Source organism: Silene latifolia, chromosome Y, assembly GCF_048544455.1.
Source record: "Silene latifolia isolate original U9 population chromosome Y, ASM4854445v1, whole genome shotgun sequence".
NCBI classification, from domain to species: Eukaryota; Viridiplantae; Streptophyta; class Magnoliopsida; order Caryophyllales; family Caryophyllaceae; genus Silene; species Silene latifolia.
Genome location: NC_133538.1, coordinates 343668040 through 343680218, shown reverse-complemented (window position 1 = coordinate 343680218; position 12179 = coordinate 343668040).

The window sequence follows — 12179 nt, the reverse complement described above, 5'->3', positions numbered from 1 at the left end:
CGTCAATGTGGCTATCTCGCTCCTTTGATTTGACGATCATATCATTGACATATACTTCCACATCCTTGTGTATCATGTCTTGTAGTAGAGTGGTGGCGGTCCTTTGATAGGTTGCTTCGGCATTGATTAGGCAGAAAGGCATGAGAGTGTAGCAGTATGTGCCCCACTCTGTATTGAATACAGTTTTGTGCATGTCTTCCTCTGACATTTCAATTTGGTTGTACACTTGTACCCGTCCATGAACGATAAAAGGGCGTGCTAGACAGTGTTGTCTACAAAAATGTCAACGTGTGGCAGTGGAAAGTCATCCTTTGGACTTGTTGCCTTGTTCAGGTCTCTGAAATCAACACAAACCCAAATTCTCCCGTCCTTTTTTTGGGCACGGTGACTATGTTACCCACCCAGTCAGAATACTCGGAAACTTTGATGAAACCGGCTTTGAATTGCTTATTTAACTCTGCTTTGTTCGTCAAGGCCCCGGGGCACATGCGACGTAGTTTGTGCTTCCCTGGTCGGGCTCCGGGCGGAATGGGTATCCTGTGCTCGGCGATCTCCCTATCAATCCTAGGCATGTCTTTGTAGGACCAGGCAAACACGTCCTTGTATTCGAGCAGGAGGTTGGTGAATTGTTGTCTTCCCGAGGGGTCGAGGGAGGTCCCTATCTTAAGTTCTTGATTGGTTTGGTCGGTCCCCATGTTTATAGGATCAGTGTCTTCAACTACGGGTGTTCTAAGTTAACGTTTCTCGAGTTCTCTAATCAGTTGAGGTAGGCAATCAGTCAACTCAAATTCCTCATGTTCATTCTGAATTACATTGTAGTTAAATTGAGACGAGTCGTAAACAAACTTAGCATTGATTAGATCAACCAGAGCAAAGATCTAGGATAAGACTGTCATCTTGTGTAGAGTTAGAGGCGACACAACAGAGCAAGTGGCTCCTGGGACAGGCCCCTGGTTGCTAGCCTCCATCTGAGTGGGGGTGATGACAGAGGGTACATTGATAGTGGGAGAGGGGTTCATAGGACCTAAGACATACCCGTCAAAAATGAGAATTTATGTATATTGTGAGGGTCTTCCGCTCCACTTTAATTTAATGCTTATCCCCCAATTTTTATTTTTATTTTGTACACAAATTCTAGAGAATTTCGATTAATGTGGTAGACTTCCACCTCTTAAAACTCTTCTCTTCACGTCAATAGATATTTCTTGTTAAATGGAAAATTTAGACACACTTTATTTATTTTTAAATTTAGACATACTTGCTCCAACCTGATTATTTGTTTTTAAATTTTATATTTGGATGTCTCATTCATAAATCATTTACTTCTCTCTCTTTATTTTTGTGTCAAAATTAAAGTTAAACAAATAATAGGGACGCAGATGGAGGTAAACAAATGAACTGGACGGAAGAGGTGTAAACTTAATATTATACCAATTGATTATTGATTTTTATCGTGTTGCCGTAATTAAGTTAGACAAAACTGACTTTACATATTAAAGAGAACAATTAGTCTCACTATAAACGGATATATCCGTCTATAATGAGAATTTGTGTAAAGAGAATTACATAACATCAAATTTAGAGGCACAAAATCCCTACAAAGCCCCTTTCTCACTACTACAAATACAGGCAACCACAACGGCCCTTTAACAACGCTTATTCACGAAAATCATCAAAACACGTTGTAGAATTAATTCCGCGAATTTTACCAAACTTAATTACAACGGTTCTGTGTTGTTAACCGTTGTTATTTGTTTTAACAACGGGTCATACTTGAAAAACCGTTGTTAGTATAAAAATTAATAACAACGGTTGAATCTGTAATAAATTTTAACCGTTGTTAATAATTTGGCGCAAAATTATGAAAAGTAATCACAACGGTTATATTAGAACCCGTTGTTAATACTTTTTAATAACGGGTCATACTTGAAAAACCGTTGTTAATATAAAAACTAATAACAATGGTTGAGTCTGTAATAAATTTTAACCGTTGTTAATAATTTGGCGCAAAATTATGAAAAGTAATCACAACGGTTTCAGACTCAATAAACGTTGTTATTAATGTTATGAAAATCTTAAGAACAACAGATTGCTTTATTCTGCTATACGCTACAAAACACAAACACAAGCTAATACTGCAACTATATCATCCTCCAAATAATGGGTGGCTTCTCTTCGTCGGAAATCCTGCAAAGATCAAGTTGAGAATGCTTTTGTTAGTGACAAAATAAGACGGAGCTTGTTATCAGAAAATATACCTTAAAGGCATAAGCGCATAAACATAAACAAATAGGTACAATAGAAAAATAAACATAATCAAACATATAAATCAAGTACAGGTATTATTAAAAAAAAATAGATGATTAACAAATAAAATTTCATATGTAGTGAATGAGGGGAATGGTGAATACTGTGGTTTATATAGTTAAATACTACGTGAATTAGTTGTGACTTGTGAGAGAGTATGACAGTATGTCAAATATAAACTCTCTTATAAGTTAAAGTCCTATTTAGCTTCTAATAATCAAAATAAAATAAACTTTAAGGGAAGAGATATATATACTCATTGGTTTGTGCGGAAATAGTTAATGTAGTGTTTGTTTTGCCAACTAAGTTTACGTGATCTTTGGAATATTAAGAATTTAAAATTAAAAATTAATTTGAGTCTTTTATAAAACTTGGAGACTATCATGTGCTCGAAAAAGCTTCTTTATATATATACTAGATTTAATGCACATGCGATGCACGGGCCCCTTGTAATATTCTGTCTCTCGAATCTTCGTTGAACGTCAAGTTATAAAATAACCGATACAAATGTGAACTCTCATTTCCAAAGAGGCTCCATTTGAACTCCCCCTCCAATTTGACAAAATTTCTCATGTAAATACATTTCAAATTTACTAAAAAGTACTCTAATAGCTCAAACTAATTTTACGCTTTATTTATGCAAATCCAAAATGATCAAATTATTATAATGAAGATTTAGACCTATTCTTTTCAGTTGAAATGAGTTTAAATGAAGTGAATGTAGTTGAGCTGAACTCAACTGAATTGAACTAAGGTAAAATGAATGCAGCTGGAGCAAGAGTTAATTTTGTGTAGAGATAAGCTAAATAGAACTGACTAGGGTTGAACACAACTGAACTAAATAGAGTTGTCCTGAACTGAAAGGAACTGAAATTATAAAATTATAAACATGTGTATGAACTGGTAGCTTACACTCGAGTGAAGTTAGGCTCAATTTAAATCGTTAACGTCAGAAATTTACATACAAATTAAAGAAAAGAATTAAGAAAATGTATCTAACTTAATTATCAATTAACATAAAGTGTTTATAGAAGGGAAATTAAAATAAAGTGCATATTAAAGAGGCGTAAGTGTTTGTATTATTAGAGTATCGTTTAAAGTTATTAATGTAACACCCCCATACTCCAAGTGCCTTACCAGGACCACTCAGGTATGAGGATGTCACCATCTCGGTTACCCGAGCCATGATAATCATAAGACAATGAAGAAACATACTTTATTAAATAAGTCTAAGTGATTACATTACAAAACCAACTGTAAGCAAAATACAACTGTCCTCAAACTATAAACCAACCGAAAGGAACTGTTCTAATAAACACAAATGGAAGACTAAAGACTCGATATGTGATGACTCCATCCCCACTAGATCCCACGCGTATCCAAGATATACCGCTAAGCAAATCGCTCACCACCCCGAATGGATCACCACAGTTTTAAAACATTTAAACGGGTCAAGACTAATCACACAACTTATATATATATATCAATAATAAGACAAACAGACAAATGAATCACACACACACACACCACCAACCAATCCCCATCATCTCAATCACCGACCGTCACCTTTGGACCAGCACCGCTGGGGGACCGCACCGTTTCCACCTAAGCCCCGCTCATCATACCGAGCGATAACCCCGTCCCATTAATGTGCACATCCCCTTCCGTGGCGGGTTCCACGAAGGGCGAAACTAGGGCGTGAAGTCACTCCCGCAAGTGACCCCACTCGGTAGAGAACGCATCTCGAGAACCATCAACAGAAATCACAACCACAAACACAGTACAATCATTATATCAAACAACCAAATACAAAACATCACCAATATCCCATTATGGGACTAATACCGAGTAGGAAATCCTACCCGGAAAGCACAACAAGCGAGACGGTATCTAAATTTTGTATCAAAAAGCCTCTTCTACGAACCCTCCTCCTATCATATAACACGTAAAGACTACACATCACATACTACACACAAAATCCCCAATCTCTAAATTAGGGTTTAACCAAACTTAACAAAACACTATAAAAATTATATTAAAAGCTTACCCTCGACGCAAGGAACTCAACGATACGAATAACGACAAGAACCGACCGTCTGAACTCCGGGAATTGCTAAGAATGCGATTAGGAAGATGAACTGGTTGCTTTCTCTCTTAAACAGGGTTTTAGGTTTTGCAAAAGTGATTTAAAACAATGACGATTATGTTTAAATACCTTAATCGCATAATTAACAAAACCCGAGAAAACTCCCCAGTAAACCTGGACACTCGATCGAGTACCCAAGGTACTCGATCGAGTACCCCCTTACTCGATCGAGTGCCTAAGGCTACTTGATAGAGTACCCCCTTACTCTATCGAGTACCTAAGGCTACTTGATAGAGTACCCCCTTACTCTATCGAGTACCTAAGGCTACTTGATAGAGTACCCCCTAACTCTATCGAGTACCTAAGGTACTTGATAGAGTACCCTACAGGTCAGAAACTTTCTAAAACGCAACTTACCCTTACTCGACAGAGTAAGGCCTACTCGATAGAGTACCCCAAGACTTATAAATACGGAGTATTACAATTAATTGCTCCTAATTTGACTTCTAATGTATCACATATTCTTATCTTCTTCTCGTGTCATTTTCTTGTTTATGAAGTTTGTTACTCCTTCCGGTTTTCTATTTATGACGTTAAACTAATTAAAATTCGTTAAAAAAGTGACATACAAAGTTTAACAGTCGATAAAAAAGTGACAACGAAACATAGGATCAAACTATAACTATCTATTCAAGTTTGAATTATGCAATAGACCACGACCAAAGCTCGAGAATGAAACATGTAACGAAGTAAAACAACGCAATCTTTGAAGGCTTTTTTATAGTGCATAGCTCTCCGCTTCTCCGTATAGGTGGTATCACTATATTTGTATTGTTTCCAAATCCTCGTCAAATTCTTATGTTATCAAACGCGTAGAACAAATAACAGTTAGTTAGAAATTAAAGAAATAATCATTGTTTGATTATATTTAGTGCAGTAGGGATCTTCAGTCCTACTAAAATTCTTCTAAGTTTGAGTTTAAAGAGCTTTGAAACACCCAAGTTTTTTCTACCTACGACTATTTTTTCCCCATCACTAACTTCTTTTCATCGGTTGATTCCCGTCTAAAATCTACACAAGAATTTGCAATTAATTTCACTATCAACATACATTAAAATATTATGTAAGTTTTTATTTTTGTTATGGTTTCCCAAAACTTGGACCCTTTGCTTCAAATCATTTTTACACATAATGTTCACTATTTCTTATAAATTGGTCACTTTTACCAGTCTATATTCTACTTACATTGATAAAGTGATCAATTTCTTATTTCTTATAAATAATAAAACACAAACCATAAATATCTTTTTTAATTTCCGCTTAAATACTCACCTCATACTAAGCACAATTTTATCAAAATTCATTAGCCCATTAATCAAATGGCCCACAATGATCATCAAATTTAAAACTACTAACCCATACACGACTAATATTGACTATGAAATGAGCCCACCATATTAACAAAAATGAACCTCAAGTTGATTTTCAAATTGATTTTGTACCAATTTCTACCAGTCAAATATTGAATACCTTGAAACTAAAAAATAAATTCAACTTAGTTTATGACTATTGAATGTGTACTTCAAAATATATAAGACACGAGTAATGTTATGGTACATAGAGACTAAATATGTTTCGCGATTAACGGGTCGTAAAATAATTTCAAAAGCTCGGAGAGGTTTGAGTATGATCATTTACATATACTGATTAGTATATCAAATATAATTTATAGAGATATCATACTATGTAACTCATAAGCGTTCTTTCTTATATGCCAAGTTTTTAAGTGTATACGTTAACTGATATTGTTTTGACTTAATTCGTAATTCTACTTTTTATTTTGTCCTCATTTCAATTTTAATTTTTGTGCAAACATTTCAAAACTTATCCTATATGGTAAAATTTGCCAATATTTAAAATTATTAACATGCTTTAACATAGGTGTAAACAGATCGGCATATGCATGCACTAATCAAAGATATGAGATACGACGGATGTAAGCATAATATACAACAAGAGTGTAACTATGTTTTTACCATCAATACTCTCTTAATACTAATGTTATTTTGAAAAAAAAAATTAATACTATAATTTAAATATGTAGATTATACTATTATAAAAGTATTGTATTTGTAATTGTAATGGTCAAGTATATAATTTCCATGTAACATATGAGAAATCAATTACCTCAAATAAGAAACAAAAACAATGTTGTAAATTTAAAAATTTACGAAAAATTTTATATATATAATCTATACACGCCCGTGCAACTTTGCACGGGTCCTAAACTAGTTCAGTAGCTAAAACCGCTTCTCGTTGTGTTTCTAGTTTTTGCCTCCAATCAACACCAGAATACTTAGAATCAAATTCATTCAAAGCATTAACAGTTAAAAACTGCCTCTTATCGTTGATATCAAGAACACTTTGTAATTCACACCTAGCAACCAAATACATATCATTATCCAATTTCCAACGACGATACTTGTACGCTGCAGACGCAACCTCCTCTCCTTCACTTGCAAAAGGGTTCGCCTCGTCGAAAGCCACCTTCTTCCCCTCCTTAACCAAAACCTGCTGTGAAAAATTCTGATTTATGTATGCAGCTTCAACACTCAATGAATGTGCAAAGTTTATAACCCACAATATAACATCTAATTTGGCCATACTTAAAAAGAGGAACTTTTATTGAGCGAGAGCTTTCTCTCCCTAGGGTTTCTATGGGGGATTTCGTCTAATTTCGTCGTTAGGTTGCTTCGGCATTGATTAGGCAGAAAGGCATGAGAGTGTAGCAGTATGTGCCCCACTCTGTATTGAATACAGTTTTGTGCATGTCTTCCTCTGACATTTCGATTTGGTTGTACCCGTCCATGAACGATAAAAGAGCGTGCTAGACAGTGTTGTCTACAAAAATGTCAACGTGTGGCAGTGGAAAGTCATCCTTTGGACTTGTTGCCTTGTTCAGGTCTCTGAAATCAACACAAACCCAAATTCTCCCGTCCTTTTTTTGGGCACGGTGACTATGTTACCCACCCAGTCAGAATACTCGGAAACTTTGATGAAACCGGCTTTGAATTGCTTATTTAACTCTGCTTTGTTCGTCAAGGCCCCGGGGCACATGCGACGTAGTTTGTGCTTCCCTGGTCGGGCTCCGGGCGGAATGGGTATCCTGTGCTCGGCGATCTCCCTATCAATCCTAGGCATGTCTTTGTAGGACCAGGCAAACACGTCCTTGTATTCGAGCAGGAGGTTGATGAATTATTGTCTTCCCGAGGGGTCGAGGGAGGTCCCTATCTTAAGTTCTTGATTGGTTTGGTCGGTTCCCATGTTTATAGGATCAGTGTCTTCAACTACGGGTGTTCTAAGTTAACGTTTCTCGAGTTCTCTAATCAGTTGAGGTAGGCAATCAGTCAACTCAAATTCCTCATGTTCATTCTGAATTACATTGTAGTTAAATTGAGACGAGTCGTAAACAAACTTAGCATTGATTAGATCAACCAGAGCAAAGATCTAGGATAAGACTGTCATCTTGTGTAGAGTTAGAGGCGACACAACAGAGCAAGTGGCTCCTGGGACAGGCCCCTGGTTGCTAGCCTCCATCTGAGTGGGGGTGATGACAGAGGGTACATTGATAGTGGGAGAGGGGTTCATAGGACCTAAGACATACCCGTCAAAAATGAGAATTTATGTATATTGTGAGGGTCTTCCGCTCCACTTTAATTTAATGCTTATCCCCCAATTTTTATTTTTATTTTGTACACAAATTCTAGAGAATTTCGATTAATGTGGTAGACTTCCACCTCTTAAAACTCTTCTCTTCACGTCAATAGATATTTCTTGTTAAATGGAAAATTTAGACACACTTTATTTATTTTTAAATTTAGACATACTTGCTCCAACCTGATTATTTGTTTTTAAATTTTATATTTGGATGTCTCATTCATAAATCATTTACTTCTCTCTCTTTATTTTTGTGTCAAAATTAAAGTTAAACAAATAATAGGGACGCAAATGGAGGTAAACAAATGAACTGGACGGAAGAGGTGTAAACTTAATATTATACCAATTGATTATTGATTTTTATCGTGTTGCCGTAATTAAGTTAGACAAAACTGACTTTACATATTAAAGAGAACAATTAGTCTCACTATAAACGGATATATCCGTCTATAATGAGAATTTGTGTAAAGAGAATTACATAACATCAAATTTAGAGGCACAAAATCCCTACAAAGCCCCTTTCTCACTACTACAAATACAGGCAACCACAACGGCCCTTTAACAACGCTTATTCACGAAAATCATCAAAACACGTTGTAGAATTAATTCCGCGAATTTTACCAAACTTAATTACAACGGTTCTGTGTTGTTAACCGTTGTTATTTGTTTTAACAACGGGTCATACTTGAAAAACCGTTGTTAGTAATTTGGCGCAAAATTATGAAAAGTAATCACAACGGTTTCAGACTCAATAACCATTGTTATTAATGTTATGAAAATCTTAAGAACAACAGATTGCTTTATTCTGCTATACGCTACAAAACACAAACACAAGCTAATATTGCTACTATATCATCCTCCATTCCTCCCTGATCGTCTCTCTGTCTTCATCTCCGTCACTGTTATCACCGTCTTCTCTCCCTCATCGTCTTTATCAATCAGGTATATATATGTTTCTTAGCAACGCTTATAGATATAGGATTTTTTGGGTTATTATCTAATTTGTTGATAATTTAGCTTAATTGCTTTCCTGAATTTCGTTTATTTGTTTGCCTATTATTGTATTTTCTGAATTAGTTGCCTATTATTACGAATGTAGAATAATGACTCGAACTTGGATGATTGATGCAAATATGAGTGACCGCACCTACAAGGATGGTTTAGTGAATTTTATGAAATCGTTTGAACAATTTGAAAGGTTCTTCTAGTATTGCATGTCCTTGTGAAAGATGTGGTAATATTAGCTATATGGCTTTTCCGGACGTTAAAATACACCTAGAAAAGTGAAGATTTAGTCGATCCTATACACGTTGGATTTTTCATGGGGAATCATTAGAGGAAGAGAATAACTCTGAAGAAGATGATGTTGAGGTACACGAAAGGCTAACTGATGATCCTGAGTTTGCCGAGTTTTTTGAGTTGGAAGAGTTGGAAGTAGAGAAGTTGAATGTTGGGTCTATAGATAATGAAGAGAATGATGATGAGTCCATTGCTTTTGAAGATGTAGGTGATGACACTAGTAATTGGGATGACCTTAACAATATGTATGAGAAGTTGTGTGAGTCCAAGCACCTCTCGTATCCTGGTTGTAAGTTCACAAAAATGTCGGTACTGGTGAAGTTGTATAATATCAAGGGGGCAAATGGGGTGAGTGACACATGTTTCACTAGTTTTTTAGCCTTGATAAAGGAGTTGCTTCTTGATGGTAATGTTCTACCTGTTAAGACATATGAGGCGAAAAAACTAATAAGAGGAGTGGGTATGAAATATGAGAAAATACATGCATGTCCAAATGATTGCATATTGTATCGGAAATTATATCAAAACTTAACCAATTGCCCTAAATGTTTGGAGTGGCGTTATAAGGATAAGGAAGGGATCCTGGCTAAGGTGTTGTGGTATTTTCCATTGATACCAAGAGTCATAAGGATTTATGCGAATCCCGATGATGCAAAAATGTTAACTTGGCATGAAACAGGAAGAATAAATGATGGAAAGCTAAGACACCCGGCAGATGGTAAGCAATGGAAATCGTTCGACGCTAAGTATCCCGAGTTCGGCAATGAACCTAGAAACTTACGTCTAGCGCTGTCCACTGATGGAATGAACCCACACGGAAACATGAGTTGCCAACATAGTACTTGGCCAGTAGTGTTGGCTATTTATAACTTACCTCCATATGTGTGCATGAAAAGAAAGTATTTGATGTTGTCGTTGTTAATTTCCGCCCCTAAACAACCTGGAAATGATATAGTTGTATATTTGGAACAATAATCAATGAAAAGAAAGTATTTTTTTATATCTTATATCTCGCTAACAAAGTAACAATAATCAATATAATTTTGTGAACATATATAAGATGAGCACAATGGCCAATTAATTTAGGGAAATTGAATTGATCTATCAACCCAAATAATGGGTGGCTTCTCTTCGTCGGAAATCCTGCAAAGATCAAGTTGAGAATGCTTTTGTTAGTGACAAAAAAAGACGGAGCTTGTTATCAGAAAATATACCTTAAAGGCATAAGCGCATAAACATAAACAAATAGGTACAATAGAAAAATAAACATAATCAAACATATAAATCAAGTACAGGTATTATTAAAAAAAATAGATGATTAACAAATAAAATTTCATATGTAGTGAATGAGGGGAATGGTGAATATTGTGGTTTATATAGTTAAATACTACGTGAATTAGTTGTGACTTGTGAGAGAGTATGACAGTATGTCAAATATAAACTCTCTTATAAGTTAAAGTCCTATTTAGCTTCTAATAATCAAAATAAAATAAACTTTAAGGGAAGAGATATATATACTCATTGGTTTGTGCGGAAATAGTTAATGTAGTGTTTGTTTTGCCAACTAAGTTTACGTGATCTTTGGAATATTAAGAATTTAAAATTAAAAATTAATTTGAGTCTTTTATAAAACTTGGAGACTACCATGTGCTCTGAAAAAAGCTTCTTTTATATATATACTAGATTTAATGCATGTGCGATGTACGGGCCCCTTGTAATATTCTGTCTCTCGAATCTTCGTTGAACGTCAAGTTATAAAATAACCGATACAAATGTGAACTCTCATTTCCAAAGAGGCTCCATTTGAACTCCACCTCCAATTTGACAAAATTACTCATGTAAATACATTTCAAATTTACTAAAAAGTACTCTAATAGCTCAAACTAATTTTACGCTTTATTTGTGCAATTCCAAAATGATCAAATTATTATAATGAAGATTTAGACCTGTTCTTTTCAGTTTAAATGAAGTGAATGTAGTTGAGCTGAACTCAACTGAATTGAACTAAGGTAAAATGAATGCAGCTGGAGCAAGAGTTAATTTTGTGTAGAGATAAGCTAAATAGAACTGACTAGGGTTGAACACAACTGAACTAAATAGAGTTGTCCTGAACTGAAAGGAACTGAAATTATAAAATTATAAACATGTGTATGAACTGGTAGCTTACACTCGAGTGAAGTTAGGCTCAATTTAAATCGTTAACGTCAAAATTATAAACATGTGTTTGAATCCGCTTTATAACTATATTAGTGTAAAATCGTCTTACATGTACGTGGATTAGTTGTACTATCTCAGTCAAACCCTTTTTTTTTTGTATTTTACGATTCTCCGAACTACTAATACATCTATATATTTGATGAGAACATATTTGAAGTTTAGAAGAAAGACGAGTTTTGCCATGGAAGTCTCGTAGAAATGCACACCAAATCTGCAGCAGCGGAAACTGTAGTTCATGGCGAAAAACTTTTGCCGAATCATACCAAAGTAGAGATAACTACAGTCTTTCCAGGCCATGAAAAATTGCAACTGCCTGTCCCAGTTCGTGACGACATTACCATTCTGGGAGATGCGCTTGGAAGTTTCATCAAATGGCCTGAAACTCACATCTACTTGGCTCGGCCGTCTCCGCCTCGTGAAAGCATTGGGGTTAGAAGAAATACCTTTATATATATGTTAAATTTTTAATTGTTGAATGTTTTTATATGTTAAATTTATATGTTATTTTTTTTTGTAGGGAACAAAAAAGCCGGCTTTGGCGGATAAGCCTAAG